Source organism: Microcebus murinus, chromosome 15 (genome assembly GCF_040939455.1).
Source record: "Microcebus murinus isolate Inina chromosome 15, M.murinus_Inina_mat1.0, whole genome shotgun sequence".
Taxonomy (NCBI): domain Eukaryota; kingdom Metazoa; phylum Chordata; class Mammalia; order Primates; family Cheirogaleidae; genus Microcebus; species Microcebus murinus.
In genome coordinates this window covers 39,097,374-39,115,840 of record NC_134118.1, presented here as the reverse complement: position 1 = coordinate 39,115,840, position 18,467 = coordinate 39,097,374, and the positions used below count along the sequence as shown (strand labels likewise).

General features: G+C 33.6%; 1 protein-coding gene across 3 annotated transcripts in view; it reads right to left on the bottom strand.

Moving 5' to 3' along the window:
* IQCM (IQ motif containing M) overlaps window positions 1–18,138 on the bottom strand; it is a 363,621-nt gene extending 345,483 nt beyond the window's left edge. For 2 of the 3 annotated variants that reach the window (XM_012783746.2, XM_076010595.1), the window contains exon 1: window positions 17,907–18,138. The gene's annotated coding sequence lies outside the window, so the exon portion shown is untranslated. Of the gene's footprint in view, window positions 1–13,309; window positions 13,383–17,906 lie in introns of all 3 variants that reach the window. The other variant, XM_076010594.1, reaches the window with a different exon arrangement.
* Between the last annotated feature and the right edge of the window lie 329 nt (window positions 18,139–18,467).

Below are 18,467 nucleotides of genomic sequence, written 5' to 3'. Positions count from 1 at the left end.
AAAAAGCAAAGCAATATAAAGCAAATAAGTTTATTCAGGAATGAAAACTTCCAACAAAAGTATTAATAATGACATTTATGCTTCACATTTTATTACACATAAATCATTTTTGTAGATAACGCATGTTTATTGGCTAAATGCTATTAGTGTCTTTTGTTGTTTTCTCCATCTTTCTTTCACTGACTCTATTCTTTTTTACTTAGCAATTTTTAAATTATTAATAATAATTGTACATATTTATGGGGTACATATGATATTTTGGTACAAACATACAATGTGTAATGACCAAATCAGGTTAATTGGGATATCCATCACCTCAAGCATTTATCATTTCTTTGTGTTAACGGCATTCCAATTCCACTTTTTTAGTTATTTTGAAATATATAATAAATTATTAACTCTAGTTGCCCTATTGTGCTACCAGACACTAGATCTTATTCCTTCCATCTAACAGTACTTTTGTACCCATTAGTTATCTCTTTATCTCACCCCCATACCCTTCCCAGTCTCTGAAAGTTATCATTCTACATTTACCTAGAAATTTTTTTAATGTGCATTCTGCAGCTATGCTATTGAATGGCTGAGAATTCTAAAAGGCTCATTGCACATCAGAGACATTACCATATTTCATATGATATCCTTATTTTAATACCACAGGGAGGTTTAGATGAAGAGCCTGTAATAGAATAAGTAGCTACACTCCAAAATCCCATACAATTACTTGCAAACAGTCATTATTGCAAAGGCAGTACACATTTAAACCATCACACTGGAATTCTAAATCTTAAACTCAACACAAAGATTAAATACCAGTAGAAAAATACAGAGAATTTTTGTTGAGAACTAAAATTGTTTTTTCTTCAACACATGAACAAAGTGTGTATACAGTTGACATCAAGCCTAAGCTAAAGAGACTAAACTTACAAACATGGTGCCAAGCAAAACTCAACTTTATGCCAAAAGTTCTCCCCAAGAGGTGAATAACATTTTCGGTAACTCTATGGAAACTGCAGAATTGGTTTCCTAATGAAATACTCTTAGCCACTTTTTTATGTATGATTTAACATTTCTGTTCTCTACTGAATAGTACAGGTTACATTAGTTACATCAGAGGGGAGCCCATATTTATATTCAGTGAAAAGATTAACAGTACTTTAATTCACTTGAGAAAATTTTACTATATGTAAAAATGAAATATGCATTTTTAACTACTTGTGATAGTATAAGACTATTTATACAGTTACAGTGTAATTCTGCAAGATTAAAATTAAATATAAAATTTTCAGACAGGAGCACTTTGTCTTATGTGATGCTAACTGCAAAGTATTATAATTTAAAGAGTCATACTGTTATTTTTATAAAGTTAAATGCTTAGGCCAATTTATCATGGGAAAGTTAGACAGCCATGGGGAATAACGTAGATTTTAAAAAATATTTTCTGCCCAATTATTTCTAAAATATATCAGAGGTGATTTTCAAACAATAGAAAAATTTAACTTGTGAATAATCTCTACTTTTGTCTTTGACCCATCTTCATTTATCTTCTTTGTTACTCAATGAATTTATAAGCAGAAGCCATAACTGGCTGTTGTGCTTATTATTTTCTTTTTACCAAATCATTTCCAGAGATTAGAAAAGCAAACAATTAAACTAAGCCATGGAAAATATAAGCAATGCTGCAAAATTATAATGAACCAGGTAGTAATGTGCCTGACTAGTCTCCAAAGTGTTCAGGAGAACAAAGGCTTTCAGGAGTTTTCAGCCATGATGAGAAAACAGGCTCTACACTGGGGCAAACGCACTTCAGGACTGGAACAATGTTCACATGCAGTAAACTATCCTGAAAAGATACATAAATTGTCTATACCCTTGACTGGGCACCTGTGACTTTGGAAAATTAAATTTCACATTCATTATTTATGAGGTCAGCACAAATCCCTTGATGGAATTCCAGCCTAATTAAGAAGTGTTAAGAGAGGTTTTCATCCCCTTGCTAGTTCACACAAACACTCCACTGGTTTAAAAAGTAGATAGCTACCTTCTGCCTGAGGAAAACTAATGAATCCACAGCATTTTACACCCAAGATTTTCCAAAGAAACTCAGATTTGCTTTTCTGTTCTAGTCTTGAGTTTAAGTGTTCAGGGTCAGAGCCACCTCAAAATTCCTTCCATGCCAAAGGAAACAGGAAGCAAAAGATGAGATAATCTCTATTTTTACTCTTTACCTTTAGTCACCTCTGAGTGTCCCACCATTTCTCAGTTCTTTTGCTTTGCTCCTCCTAGTGCCTATCTCCTCTCATTGCACCAGCTTCTAACTCCCTCTAGCCTTTCCTGCTTCATTACCATAAAATCAGGCAAAACCAAAGATTGCTTTAAGCGAAGTTCATTTCAAGCATATATTATTTTAAATATGAATGTTAGTTTGTTTTTAGTTTTTCTACTTTTGCCAGAATACAAATTTACCATAACTTTCACACGTTCTGCTGTAATACTTTCAGTTGTGGTTTGTTAGTGGGTTTTAAAAATTAGCAACTGAACAAGTATTTACTGGGTCTGCCCAGCATTCAGTCCATGATAGGATATATAAGGGATAAATAGGGGGTAAAAAACCCTATAAGATGCTTAAACCTGATTCTAATACTTCTAAATTTCTTTAAAAACAAACAAAAAAAAAAAAGCAAAAGCATAAAAATTTAAATAACAACATAAAAAATGCTTGTTACTGCTGAGGTAGGATGGCAGACTAAGCACAAACACCTTCCACCCTCCCAAATCACACCGAAATAAATCTAAAAAATGTAGAAAGAGAATATAATATCCAGAAAAGGAATGAGGTAGGGAAGCAGAGTGGCCAGGAAACTATGAGTGTTCTACAATGTGTAATGGGTTTAGAGAAGACAGGATGCAGATAGGATTATTGTAGTGATGGAGAAGACAAGCCTGTGGAGTGGCAGATGAGGGCTGCACAAAAGGTGGATCTGTTTTGCCTAGGAGAGAACTCAGAAAGCTTTCACAACACAGGCTGGAGGTGGAGCAGGAGAAGTTTGTAGGGCAATACCGAGAATATTTCATTAAAGTACTGACTACTGAACAGCTGGGTAAATCTCTCCCACATTTTCACTTTCAGCCAACTGGCAGAAATGCCATATGACACAGGCTAGAAACCATTCATCACTAAAGAATTTGAAGGATTTCTCTGGGAAGTGCTATACTCCAAAGAAAACCACCAGCTTATCTGCCTGTTACACAGCATACATATTAAATTCAAACCTATTTACCGGTCAGCATGTCCACCCAAGTACACCTAGTTTACATTTTCAAATCTTTAATTTAGGGGAAATAGATGCATACAATGGCTAAGCAAAGCTATGCCAGCCAGTTATGTTACTCAACCTTCCCCTTTAACAAATAAGAGTGAACAACCATGGATTACCAGACATTTGAGGAAAATCAACAGCACCAGAGAAATTCCAAGAAATATTGCATCCATATATAAAAACAGGCTTCTGTGTTTGGGGCGGGGAGTAATTAGAGAACTAGAGCTAAGAGAAATTTAAAACATAATTACTAAAATTAAAATTCAATGAAAGAGCTATAAGATAAAGCCAAGAACCCCATAGAAGAAAAATACATAGTAAATTTAAAATTTAAAATAGGTATAAATATAGACATAGATATTTTAGCTTTTGTTCTTTAGTAAACCATGTCCAGAATATAACTTGTTAGACTACAAGAACTACAAAGACACAGGAAACTCATAACAAAGAGAATATATATTCAATATAAGCAGATAACAGATGACCTACTTATTGGAATGAGGAGACATGAATTTTAAGACATCTACTATAATTACATTAAAGAACTTTTTTCTTTTTGTTTTTCTTTTTTCTTTTTCTTTTTCTATCTTTTTTCTAGATCCATGAAAAATGACATTGGTATTTTGATGGGAATTGCACTGACTCTCTAAATCACTTTGGGTAGTATGGACATTTTAATAATGCTGATTCTGCCAAGAGTAAGATATATTTCTCCATTTGTTTACATCATCTCCAATTTCCTTCCGAAGTAATTCATAGGTTTTTTGTTTGTTTCTTACTTTCTTTCTTTTTTTTTAGACAGAGTCTCACTTTGTTGCCCAGGCTAGAGTGAATGCCCTGGTATCAGCCTAGCTCACCGCAACCTCAAACTCCTGGGCTCAAGCAATCCTCCTGCCTCAGCCTCCCAAGTAGCTAGTACTACAGGCATGCGCCACCATGCCTGGCTAATTTTTTCTATATATATATATTAATTGACCAATTAATTTCTTTCTATTTATAGTAGAGACGGGGTCTTGCTCTTGCTCAGGCTGGTTTTGAACTCCTGACCTCAAGCAATCTGCCCGCCTCGGTCTCCCAGAGTGCTAGGATTACAGCCATGAGCCACCACGTCCGGCCTGATTCATAGTTATTTTTGCAGAGATCTTTCACTTCCTTGGTTAAATATAGTTCTCGGTATTTTATTTTCTTTATAGTTGTGTGAAAGGTATTGAGTCTTTGATTTCATTCTCAGCTTGACTGTTCTTGGTGTATAGGAATGCTACCAATTCATGTAAGCTGATTTTGTAACATGAGACTTTGCTGAATTTATTTATCAATTCCAGGAATCTCTTGGCAGAATCTATGGAGTTTTCTAGATATAAGATCATATCATCAGCAAAGGGCGATAGTTGACCTCCTCTTTCCCCATTTGGATACACTTATTTCTTTCTCTTGCCTGATTGCTCTGGCTAGGACTTCCAGCACTATGTTGAATAGAAGTGGTGACAGTGGGCATCCTTGTCTTGTTCCAGTTTTAAGTGAGAATGCTTTCAACTTTTCCCCATTCAGTATGATGTCAACTGTGGGTTTGTTATATATTGCTTTTATAATTTTGAGGTATGTCCCATCTATGCCTACTTTGTTAAGAGTTTTTAATCATAAAAGGGTGCTGAATTTTGTTGAATGCTTTTTCTGCATCTATAGAGATGATCATATGATCTTTGTTTTGCTTCTATTTATGTGGTAAATCACATGTATGGATTTATGTATGTTGAACTATCTTTGCATCCCTGGGATAAAGCCCACATGGTCATGGTGGATTATTTTTTTGATGTGTTCCTGAATTTGGTTTGCTAGAATTTTATTGAGGATTTTTGCATCTATATTCATAAGAGATATTGGTCTATAGTTTTATTCCTTTGTTGTGTCCTTTCCTGGCTTTGGAATCAAGGTGATACTGGCTTCATAGAATAATTTGGAGAAGATTCCTTCCTTCTCAATGTTATGAAATAATTTCTGTAGTATGGGTACCAATTCTTCTTTGTAGGCCTGATAAAATTCAGCTGTGAAATCATCTTGTCAGGGATGTTTTTTATTTGGAAGATTTTTTTATCGCTACTTCAATCTTGTTGCTCATAATTGGTCTGTTTGCAACTTCTATTTCTTCCTGATTGAGCTTTGGGAGATTGTGTGTTTCCAGGAATTTGTCCATTTCCTCAACTCTTTCAAGTTTATGTGTACAGACATTTTTATAGTATTCACAAATGATATTTTATATTTCTGTGGGATCAGTCGTAATATCTCCTTTGAAATTTCTAATTGAGCTTATTTGGATACTTTCTTTTCTATTTTTGGTTAATCTAGGTAGAGGGCTATCAATTTTGTTTATCTTTTCAAAGAACCAATTCTTTGTTTCATTAATCTTCTGTATGTTTTTTTTATTTGTTTTCAATTTCATTTAGTTCTGCTATGGCCTTAGTTATTTCTTTTCTCCTGCTGGGTCTGGGCTTGATTTGCTCTTCCTTTTTCTAATTGATCATTAAATATGACATGTCTAATTTCAAATAAAAAATGTGGTTTATTATATCTCAAAGAAGAAACAGTGCAATTAATCAAAGTATGCATGTAAACTATTGACACAGTTTTGATATCCTAAAGGTAGCTTGTTTATGTCAGCAGCAAAGAATCCCAGTAACTTGTTTATATCAGCATTGCCAGTGGTAATGAAATTGCAAAAGGCGTTTTCCGCACCTTGTTGAGAATTGAATATTTTTCCTTATGAGAAGTGGGCCAAAGCCTAGAAGAAGTGGTAGTCAGTTGGTGCAAGGTCTGGTAAAAAAAAAAAGGTAGATAGCACAGAGTTTCCAAATCCAGCTGCTATAGTTTGAGCAGCATTGTTTGTGTGACACGTGGTCAAGTGTTGTCTTGCAAGAGGATTGACCTGTCCCTTGATCAATCTTGGCAGCTCATCATTATCCGCCTTGGTCTCAGGTTGCCAATGTGGCTCATTTTCAAGGTTAAAAATCCCAAACAGAATTTCTCAAACCATGGACATACTGTACATTCATTAGCCACATCCTTCCCAAACATTTCTTTGATATGAATGACAAGTATCCAAAAATCTGTGAGATACAACAAAAAGCAGTGCTAAAAGGGAAATTCATTGCCTTAAATGCTTACACCAAAAAGAAAGAAAGATCACAAATGAACAACCTCATGTCACATCTCAAGGACCAAGAAAAAGAAGAGCAAAGCAAACCCAAAACTAGCAGAAGAAAAGAAATAACAAAGCTCAGAGGAGAACTAAACAAAATGGAAACCAAAAAGAATAATACAAACACTCAATGAAACAAAAACTTTGCTCTTTGAAAAGATAAATTTATGGACTACAAGGCATATTAGCCATAAATAGAAGAGAAAGAAGCAGAAATAGAAAAGAAAAAAAATAGATGGGAAATTAAAAAGGAGACATTACAACTAATACCACAGAAATATAAAATATCCATGACTACTATGAAAACTTCTACACACTCAAGCGATAAAATATAGAGGAAATGAAAAACTTTTTGGAAACACATAATTTCTGAAGCTTGAATCAGGAAGAAATAGAAATCATGGACAGACCAATAATGAATAGTGAGATTCAAACAGTAATAAAAATGCTCCCAATAAAAAAAATCCCAAACACGATAGATTCACAGCTGAATTCACCAGCTCTACAAAAAAGAATTGGCACCTTTTCTACTGAAACTGTTCCATAACATCAACAAGTTGGGAATCCTCCCTAGCTCATTCTACAATGTCAGTATCACCCTGATACCAAAGCCACGAAAAGCACACAACAAAAAAAGAAAACTACAGACCAATATCCCTTATAAACATAGATTAAAAACCTCAACAAAACACTAGCAAACCAAATTCAATAGCACCTCAAAGGAATAATCCACCACGATCAAGTGAGATTCATCCAGGGATACAAGGATGGTTCAATACACACAAGTCAATAAATGTGAAACACCACATAAAGAGAATTAAAAACAAAGAGCATATAATCATCTCAATAGATGCAGTAAAAACATTTGATAAAATTCAGCACCCATTCATTATAAAACTCTCAATAAACTAGGCATATAAGGAACATACTTCAAAATAATAAAAGCCATATATGACAAACCCACATCTAAGATAATACTGAATGGGGAAAAGCTGAAAGCCTTCCCCCTAGGGACTGGAACATGACAAGGATGCCCACTGTCACCACTTCTATTCAACAAAGTACCGGAAGTCCTAGCCAGAGCAATCAAGCAAGAGAAATAAATAAAGGGCATCCAAATCAGGAGGAGGAGATCAACTATCCCTATCTGCCAATAATATATTATACCTAGAAAACCTAAAAACTCAACCAAAAGACTCCTAGAATTGATAAATAAATTTCAGGTTACACTATTCACATACACAGATCAATAGCACTTCCGTATATTAATACTAATAACAGTCAAGCTGGACAGTCAAATCAAGAACTAAATACCATTTACAGTAGCTACAAAAAATTATTAAAATATCTAACAATATATTTAACCAAGGACATGAAAGATTACAAGAACTACAAAATCCTGATGAAAGAAGTCATAGATGATACAAATGGAAAAATATCCCATGATCATGTATTAGAAGCATCAACATTGTTAAAATGTTCATACTGCCTGAAGTGATTTACAGATTCAATGCAATTCCCATCCAAATTCCAACATCATTTCTCATGGATCTAGAAAAAAATGATACTAAACTTCATATGGAACCAAAGATGACCCTGAATAGCCAAAGTAATCCTAAGTAAAAGGAACAAATCTGGAGGCATTACATTACCTGACTTCAAATTATACTACAAGGTTATAGTAACCAAAACAACATGTTACTCGTATAGAGGTAAACACATAGACCAATGGAACAGAACAGAGAACCTAGAAATAAAACAATCACATAGTTTCAACCAACCGATTTTTTACATAGCAGACAAAAATATACACTGGGGAAAGTAAACCCTATTCAATAAATGTCTGGGGAAACTGGATAACCACATGCAGAAGAATGAAACTGGATCTCTATCTGTCACCATATACAAAAACCAAATCAAGATGGATTACAGATTTAAATGTAAGGCCTGAAACCATAAAAATTCTATAAGAAAATGTAGGGAAAAACTCTTCTGGACATTGGCCTAGTGAAAGAATTTATGAATAAGACCCCAAAAGGAAATACAGCAACAAGAAAGATAAATAAGTGGGACTCAATTAAACCAAAAAGTTTTTTGCACAGCAAAGGCAATAATCAACACAGTAAACATATATCCTACAGAATGGGAGAAAATATTCACGAACTATACATCCAACAAAGGACTAACATCCAAATCTACAAATATCTCAAACAAAACAATGAGGGTTAAAAAATCCCATCAAATAATGAGCAAAAGACATGAACAGACTCTTCTCAATAGAAGATAGACAAATGGCCAAGAAACATATGAAAAAATGCTCAATATCACTAATTTAATTTGTAATTCAAATGAATTACAAATTAAAACCATGTATGTGTATACACACACATACACATACACACACATATACACACACACCATGGAGTACTATTCAGCCATAAAAAAGGAATGAAATAATGCTTTTCTGTTTGTTTTGACAAAACATAAAGGGATTTGATAAACTCTTTATGGAGCAGTTAGCTCAAGAAATATACATGATAAATAAAAAATTAAGCAATGAATTTTATTTTCTCTAGAAAGCTAATCATAAATATGTAACTGACACAAGATGGTTTTCGACATTTGCCATCCTCTGGGATGGTCATTTAAGCACATAAAACGTGAAGGCAAAAATATGCTGAAGAAGTATCAGAATCTTTTACATTTAAGATTTAACAGGTAACTGCAGAAGATATTTTTGTGTCACTCTGTGAAATGACTTTTCAATTAGATCAAACAAGATTTTTAAAATTATTTTGTCCATTTCTCATTCTAAATTTATTTCATAAAAAGTAAAGTGATAGCTATTAAGTGTTAGCTCATTAGCATAACAAGAATTTGCAAATGGTTAAATATTTCCAATTTTATAGCAATTCCATTAGTCGTCTTGAATTTAAAAAAAACAGTTAATTCCAATAGTGTTTGATTTTTTTTAAATCTAATTCATAGATTGAAACTAAAGCTTCTGGATCTTCTGTCAAAGTGAAACATCTGACATTATTGTGAATATGCACATAACATCAGTTTAAAAATTCAATTTTAAAGATTAAATAATTTGTGTTGTAATGGTAATATAAATTTTGATAGAGTACAATAACAAGATAAAAAAAGTGATTTTGCTAAAATAAGAAAGCTTGATGGCGGGCACACTTCGGTCTACGTCACATCTCCAAGTTTAGAATGGGTTTTCAATGTGTATGTCTCACCATAGGAATGGAAGGGAGTACTCTGATTTGGACTATTTGGGGGTACATGTGAGTTTTATTATCAGAGTAGGAACTGTTACATGTTAATGTATCTTTTATATAGTTTTTAAGACTGAATTTTTGTGCTGCTTTTATCCATCCTTTATCCACAGAAAATATAAAAGCAAATTTCCAATTTAAAAAAAAAAGAAAGCTTGGAGTAATGTAGTTGGAGTTGATTGTACTGTACATAATATATATTTGTGTCCAAACAAGCTGTGATATTCTGCCAAATGAAATAGAAACTTTAGTTGTCAAAATATGCAAAAAAGTATATAGAAAAACATTAAATATGGTAAACTAAAAGAATTATTGTGAAAAGCTATTGTTAATTTTTTAAAATATATATGCTTTAGCATGACAACATTTGTTTTCCTTCTTTGCTGCTCAATTGGATTTTTTCCAGGCAAATGTTGTTCAACTATTTATTTTAATTTTTTGTGGGGGACTATCCATCATCTCAAACACATATCTCTGCTTTTTGCCAGGAACACTACAATTCTCTCCTAGCTATTTTGAAATACACATTATTATTAACTATAATTTCCCTATTGTACTATCAAATACTAAACCTTATTCTTTCTACCTAACTGTATTTCTAAACCCATTAACCAACTTCTCTTCATCTTCCCTTTCTCTTTCCTTCTTCTCAGGCTCTGGTAACCACCATTCAATTCTCTACTTCCATGAAATGTACTTTTAGTTCCCACATATGAGTGAGAACATGCAATATTTGTGTTTCTGTGCCTGGATTATCTTGAGGAATGTTTGAGTCTTTAAACAACTACTCTGTTTATCTTTATGATTCAATCTTTGTTCTATAATGGTAATAACCTTCTTATTTCAAAATTTTTACAGGGATACAAAGATTTTGGTTACATTTATTGCATTTGCACGTGCCCCTCCCAGACCATGCATATCACACCCATTGGGTCTGAATTTACCCATCCCCTCCTCTGCCTCTCACCTGCCCGATCCCCAGTGAAAATTACTTCCATATGTGCATATAAATATTGATTAATTACTACCAATTTGATGGTGAGTACATGTGGTGCTTGTTTATTCATTCTTATGATACTTCACTTAGAAGAATGGGCTCTAAATAAATAAATAAATAAAAAAGAAGAAGAATGGGCTCCACCTTCATCCAGGATAACACAAGAGGTGCTAGATCACCATATAATGGTAATAAACTTTTATAAGTAAGTTCTTTAAATTTTGGTGGCATTTTATTCAATAGGGTTGAAATTTTTAATAAAATTCATCAGTTAATACAGGATCAAAAATCATAAGTCCTTGAAGCTTTTAGTAAATTGCAATTTTTGAAAACAAAGCTTACAAATAGAAAAGGAAATACATGTATCCCAGCTAAAGCTAAATCTATCAAAATATAATTCAAAAATAAATAAATGTAGTTGGGAAAACCAGACGTCCATATGCAGAAGAATGAAACTAGATCCCATCTCTCACCATATAAAAAATGGACTCAAAATAAAATAAAGACTTACATGTAAGACATGAAACTGTGCAACTATCAAAAGAAAACATTGATGAAATGCTACAGAACACACAACTGGGCAAAGATTTTTTGGGTAAGACCTCAAAAGCACTGACAACAAAAGCAAAAATAGACAAATGGGGTCAATCAAGCTAAAAAGCTTAAAAAAACTAAAAATAAAAAACCATGTTGAAAAAATACAAATACATGCCAGTATCACTGTAATAAAAACAGACTAAGAGTGTTTTTACTGTACATAAATACATACCAAAAAAAATTATTCCACTTACAGTTATTTTTTAATGGTCAAATAACCAAGTAGTTTATTTTGGGGGTTTTTTTTTAGCTTTAATTTATATGAAGATATTTATTTTAATTGTTTTAAAGATTTTTACTTTTAAACATAGTTTTAGAATAGAATTATTTTATAGTTTGAGACCAGAAAAGGAAAATAGAAAGCACAGCAGAAAGACAAATATCATGTTCTCACTTTATATTACAATAAAATGTAATAAAATCAGAGATCTTACCCAGTATAAAAAACTTTACTCATTTCAAAAGATAATGTAATCTTGATATACAGACAAAGCCTGAAGAAGTCTGAAAGTAACAACATAACTCCTTGATTCTTCCTTTACACATTACGGTGTGATCTGGTCCAGGTCTAATACATGCAATAGTTAAGTGATGTGTGGGAGCCATTACTTACAGAAACGTAGCTATTTTGATCATAAAACAACTCCATTTAATATTCTGATAATTACATAACTGACTTTGACATTTTCCAACAGGACATATTCCAGAAATCTTTTAATTCTATACTTGTTTACCATAAGCAACCTAGACAGATCAGATATATTCTGAAAGCATTCCATAGATAAGGATTCTCAGTTATCTCTTTCCTCTAATAAATACCTAGTGTCTGATATGCATGTTTGTTCTCTCTCTCTCTCTCTCTCCCCCACCCTTTGACTTCCTTTCTCAGTCACAGATCAGCTTCTAACCTTTTCCTCCACGTAGATATTAGAATTTTAAAGTCCCCATACCAATATAATAAAACCAATACACAAATATTTCTAAACATATCATTTTAATTATTTTGAACATCATTTTTCATTCTCAAAACTGTCTGAATTTGGATTGGGTAATAAATCACATGATCAGCCTAGCTATCACACACAAAGTTGTGGCTTCTGACCATCCAGATTTTATTTTACCAAGTTTGTATGAATGACATCATTTCTTTTCTCCTATGTAATATATCTGCAATTAAGACAAACACTCAAAGTTGTAGGTAGTGCCTGGACCCTGGTATTGCTGTCAGTCTCCCATTGATGTGATTAACCAAGAATATAAATTACTTTGCTTTTCTGCTCATACATGCTGTTCTGTAAGACGAACAAGCCTAACAATTTCTAAAATAAGTAGATTATATTTCAAAGGCTTTACAATTTAAAGTAAGCTTTTAAAAAAATCCTGCTTGAGCAGAAATATTTTTCAAGTCTACCAAGAACACAACTACATTGCATTATCCCAGCCATGTAGCAAAAACACACAAAAATACATCTCAATTAACAGAGTTTCAGAATTGTTTTGGTGCATAATTCTGAGCTCTCCTCCTTGCTTTTGACAATAATTAATCTCATAACCTCAATTATTTATTCATTGCTTAATGGATAAAATAGCACTATATATGTTTACGGCATCATTCTAATATAGTATATTCCTTTTCCCAAAATATCAAAATATACATTAAAACATAACACAAATTCAAAAAAACTACAAGACCATTTCACCATAGTACCCAACAACATTAACTAAAAGGCTTTTATGACGGAGAAGGGACTGGCCCACAATATTTCAAAGGTGAAAGTTTATCTTTGGCATTTCCCCACTTCTCTTTCTTCATTCCTGTCCTACCTTCTGTGTCTCCTCTTCCCCAGTATCAAGTATTCAGTGCCCTCATTCTGTCTATGCCAATAGTGACCCCACTTCAGTGTTCTCTGCTCAGGCTTACCTTATACTGAAAAATCGCAGACACTGTATTACTTCCCTCTTTTCTTTCCTGACCCCCATCAAAATGTCCATAACTAGAGGAAAGCAATTTAATTAAACTAAGCCACATTGGACTCTGAATAATTGATTAATAGACTACTTAACCCTCCTTGGGATATTTTTCTTTTAAAAGAGGACACTGTAATCTAAGTGAATCTGTAAGAGGCAGAATTTCAAATAATTCAAAACAGTAAAGAGAAATATGTTGGCTTCATTCGGGGAGATATGTTTTGATAGAAGGGCCTTCTGAGGGTCCCTTAAATTATTCCTGTTGGTGGCCACATACTCAGCTTCCTTTCCTAACTAGGAGAATAAAGCATTGACTGAACTGCCCTTTTCCAGTTTTATAAGTGAGCAACAAAGTACTCTCAAAGGAAGGCATTTGACTTTGAAACAGACTTCAGAAGTCAAAGTATGGTTTATTACTCCTCTGGGTGAACTGAGAAATATAAATGCTTCTTTTAACTCACAGCCAAATTCCCAAGAGTCATCCTTAAACATCAAATATCACTATGACAAAGGGCAAATCCTTTGTCATGTGGAAGTGACCCTACAGATACCCTTTTTAGATTAGTTACATGTTTTTTTTAAACTTTTAATTGGAGGATGGGAATGAGCACCAGAAATATATGATATAACCCCACATTACAAAAATGCAAATGAGAATATAATGGAAAAGGAGCCTCTATAAGCTTCATACTAAAGTTGATTGTTCCATCTCAGCCATGCTATCTTCAAGATCATACATGTGTGTGTACACATGCACACATACATCTCAAATGAAAGCAAAAATCCCATTTCCTCAAACAGTATTTACAGAGTATCCTCTAAAATTTTAGCTATATATTATCTAAATGTTTGGAATAACATTCATAATTAAAATGCTAATATATCATTATTGTTTATAAAATAAGCTAGAAGTAATTACAACTACCTTTTTGTTTTGATTGACAGTGTATTTTTTTTTCTGCTTTATCCCAGGTATAAAATGCAAAAAGGAACAGTTTACTCTTTGCCTACAGTTTGACTGACATAAACTAAAGCTGATCGTCTACTCTAATTATATATTTTGCCCCCCAAGCACACACACATACACATACCCAGGTGACAATGCAGGCCTCTCTGGTCATGATAAAAGCCTCTAGCATTTTACTCTGTTTTAATAGTTGTAAAAATCAACATTTTAACACTAGTTTTTCAGTCAACTACATTAACATCTCACAGTTTTGATCATCTTTTTGCACAAATGTCCAACTATACTTAGCCTTTGATAAACATTTTCACTGCATTAAAATATATACTTAGCCCTTGGTGAATTTTTTCATTGCATTGAAGTATAACATTTTATCTTAATTTTCAAAATTCACTTGGGGAGGGCGCTGGTAAAGAGTTACTATACAAGAAAGGTATCTTAGTCATGGTATCTATACTCTAACCAAAAATAAATTCCATTGTGTTTTCTTTTAGCTAAAAAAATAAATGCCTCTTCTCAGCTAACTAAACTTCTACACTAGACCCTAGTGCACTATTAGCTTAAGATATGTCATCTGGAAGAGGCTGACAGTTTCCCATTCAAAGGTACCTACTGAATAGGGTGTTTCAGGGTAATATAGCATATTGAACAAATACACCAATTTGGATTTTTTTTTTCTTTTTGTTTTTTTGGTTTTTTTGAGACAGTCTCTCTTTGTTGCCCAGGCTAGAGTGAGTGCCATGGCGTCAGCCTAGCTCACAGCAACATCAAATTCCTGGGCTCAAGTGATCCTACTGCCTCAGCCTCCCAAGTAGCTAGGACTACAGGCATGCGCCACCATGCCCGGCTAATTTTTTCTATATAAATTAGTTGGCCAATTAATTTCTTTCTATTTATAGTAGAGACGGGGTCTCGCTCTTGCTCAGGCTTGTCTCGAACTCCTGACCTCGAGCAATCTGCCTGCCTCAGCCTCCCAGAGTGCTAGGAGTACAGGCGTGAGCCACCACCCCCAGCCTGGATTTTTTTAAAAAAAGAAATGAGGCCGGGCGCTGTGGCTCACGCCTGTAATCCTAGCTCTTGGGAGGCCGAGGCGGGCGGATTGCTCAAGGTCAGGAGTTCAAAACCAGCCTGAGCAAGAGCGAGACCCCGTCTCTACTACAAATAGAAAGAAATTAATTGGCCAACTGATATATATATAAAAAAATTAGCCGGGCATGGTGGCGCATGCCTGTAGTCCCAGCTACCCGGGAGGCTGAGGCAGAAGGATCACTCGAGCCCAGGAGTTTGAGGTTGCTGTGAGCTAGGCTGACGCCACGGCACTCACTCTAGCCTGGGCAACAAAGTGAGACTCTGTCTCAAAAAAAAAAAAAAAAAAAAAAAAAGAAATGAATCCACAAGAATGAGAAGGAGAGGAGACAGTGGCAACTAAATTTGGAAAGCTGAAAAGCAGATAGAGAAGTAGTAATTGAATTACCAGACCCAAGAAAGCTCAACCTTAAGTAGACAGTAAAAAAAAAAACCCAAGAACTAACTAGTTACACAACAGAGTCCCCCAAATGCTCAGCAACTGGAAGTACCAATTTTTCTAGAACTAGGAATTAAAGATGTATAGGTAGACAGAAACCTAAAATAAGGAGGGTTAGATAAAAGCTATGTGAGAAGTGGTTAAATACCTAGATGTTTTCCCCAACTTCACTTTACTTAAATCACTAGAACCCTGTTTAAGTCCAAGAATATTTATATTGAGCTGGAACAAACTGATTCATCTCCCAATAAGTAATACCTTTAAAGAATTCTTTCATTGCTTAGTCTTCAATAATATCCTTCTCTCATGGATATCAGCAGGTACCAAAATTATTATTCCAAAGTCTTTAGTACAGACTGCCTCTTGGATTTTCTCACAACCTGATAAAGTACAAAACCTGCTCTGACCCATTTAGAATCCCAAAGCTTCATTACAAACCTCCTAAGAATTGGAATCTGCAATTCATTAGGAACATGCTGAGATCCAGGGCTTCATGAAGGAATTGCCTGAATGGTAGGTAGCAGTTGAAAAGAATCTTGAATTCCTTTACATTTCTAAAAATAAACAGGAGACTCTCTTGATAAACTTAAGATACAGAAAATCAAAAGGAACCTAGATCCTGGGCTCTTTAATACTTATCAGAATAAAACCTTTTGCATGCTATCCAAACTTCTCAAATAAAGAAAATTATGTTTTAAAATTGCAAGACATTTCAAGAGGAAATATTGAAGTATAAATTTTCCATCAGATACTGGTCAAGTAATTTCACTCCAAATGATAATTTATGTTGATAGTTCCATATTAAAAACCATGTTGGAAGCCTAAAACTTCCTCTCTTTGAAAACATATAATTAGTCATGCTATATTGGAAACAGCTCTAGAAAATGATCTCTTACCACCAGAATTGTTTTCACAGTCTGTTCTGAAAGAACAACCCAGTCTTTATCAAGCTAATTATCTTAATTAAGTCTATAGGGTAATTAATTCAAGATGGACAAGGTTGTATCTTTATACTTAATCATTCCAAAAGAATAGTCTGATAATATTTTTAGTATGTTTTTAGAACTCCATGAGAGCTTTTTTCCTAACAAATGACAAATATCAACCAAGTATCCAGAATAGTTTATTCCAAAATCACTATTTACCTCTGCTTCATCTCACATAGGAACAGTTAAGAAGGATTTCCCAATTTCTTTGATCTATCTCTTGAGTCTACCATTAGCATTTGACTCAATGGGCAGAGACTATCAAGAGTAAAAATGTATAATGCTGACAAAGATCCTGATTATTACCACTTTGGTAATATAAATTATGTAAGTTAAAATCTAGGCTTTTTCTCGTGCCACATTCAATCTTCCAAGTTAGTCTTTAAAGAGATTAAATATGTCTGTGTTCAAGAGCACACTAAAAATCTATATTTATACAATATGATTTAGTAATGGAGCTGATTGAAAAGGAAAACAACAAGAAATATCCTACTTTCTGAAAATAGCATGATTTTGTTTTCTCTTTTTAAGAGGCCTCTCAAAGAAATATTGGTCTTTGTTAACAACAGTTACAACAGCTCAGCATTAACACTAAATGTACTTAATTTGCAAAATCATTCAACTTTTAAAAGAAAAATTTTAACTAGCCCAAATAAATAAATGAACTCAAAGTTACATAGGCATATAGTTTATAACTAAGGGTACATGACGAGGCAATGCTACTTAAAATCAGACATTGGCCAAGAGACCTTAATTGTTTTATATAGACAATGTGATATGTTAGTAATCTCCAACTTAAAACTTTTCATCCTGTGATCATTTGTTTTCCTTCCTATAAGGCACAGAATCCCGAGAGGGAATTGACAATATTCTCATGTCTTGTAAAAGACATTGAGAAACATTGTCAACCATACATTTTAACATCTCTAAGCAAAAGACTTTAGAAACAATTCCATCAAATCCTAAGAAAATTCATTTCTTTGGACAAATTCCAGGAGAAAAAAAAATATGCCTTGTAGACAGTTTAGAAAGCTTTTGATAAAAAACAGACAACTAATATTACTTAATTACTTACCTTTTGCCTTCTAGAAACAAATTCACTGCCCTCAAATCATAGTATTCTCAGTTGTTTGATAGTATCTAAGCCCTGTATTCTTTCTTCATTATTTTTTCTGTAATTATCCAACTTTACATTGTTTTAAATTTTTAAGACCAATTCCAAATAAGTAATGACTAATCCAAAAACTTTTCTAAATCTTCCCACCCTTGTACTTCTTACTATGCCTGTCGTCACTGGGTACCAAAAGAATTCTAGAATCAGAATATTTCTTTGTGATGTATTAGATTTTAATTGGCCGTTGCTATCACATTGCCTATCTCAACATGAGTTCTTCTATTTCTAAACAGAGTACAAGCACAGGCTGAGCTCTTTTGGGAAGAAAATCAAACTTGACCACAGAAAATAGTAAAATACCTCATGAAAAAAATACTCTACTTTTAACAGGTAAGATTTAAAAGAACCAATAAAGTTAACTAAAGGATGAGCATTCTCTATTTTCCACCATTTCCTAAAATATTTATCATATAACAATATAAAACCACAGTTGTCCATGGATGATTAAATCTGCAGTACTTA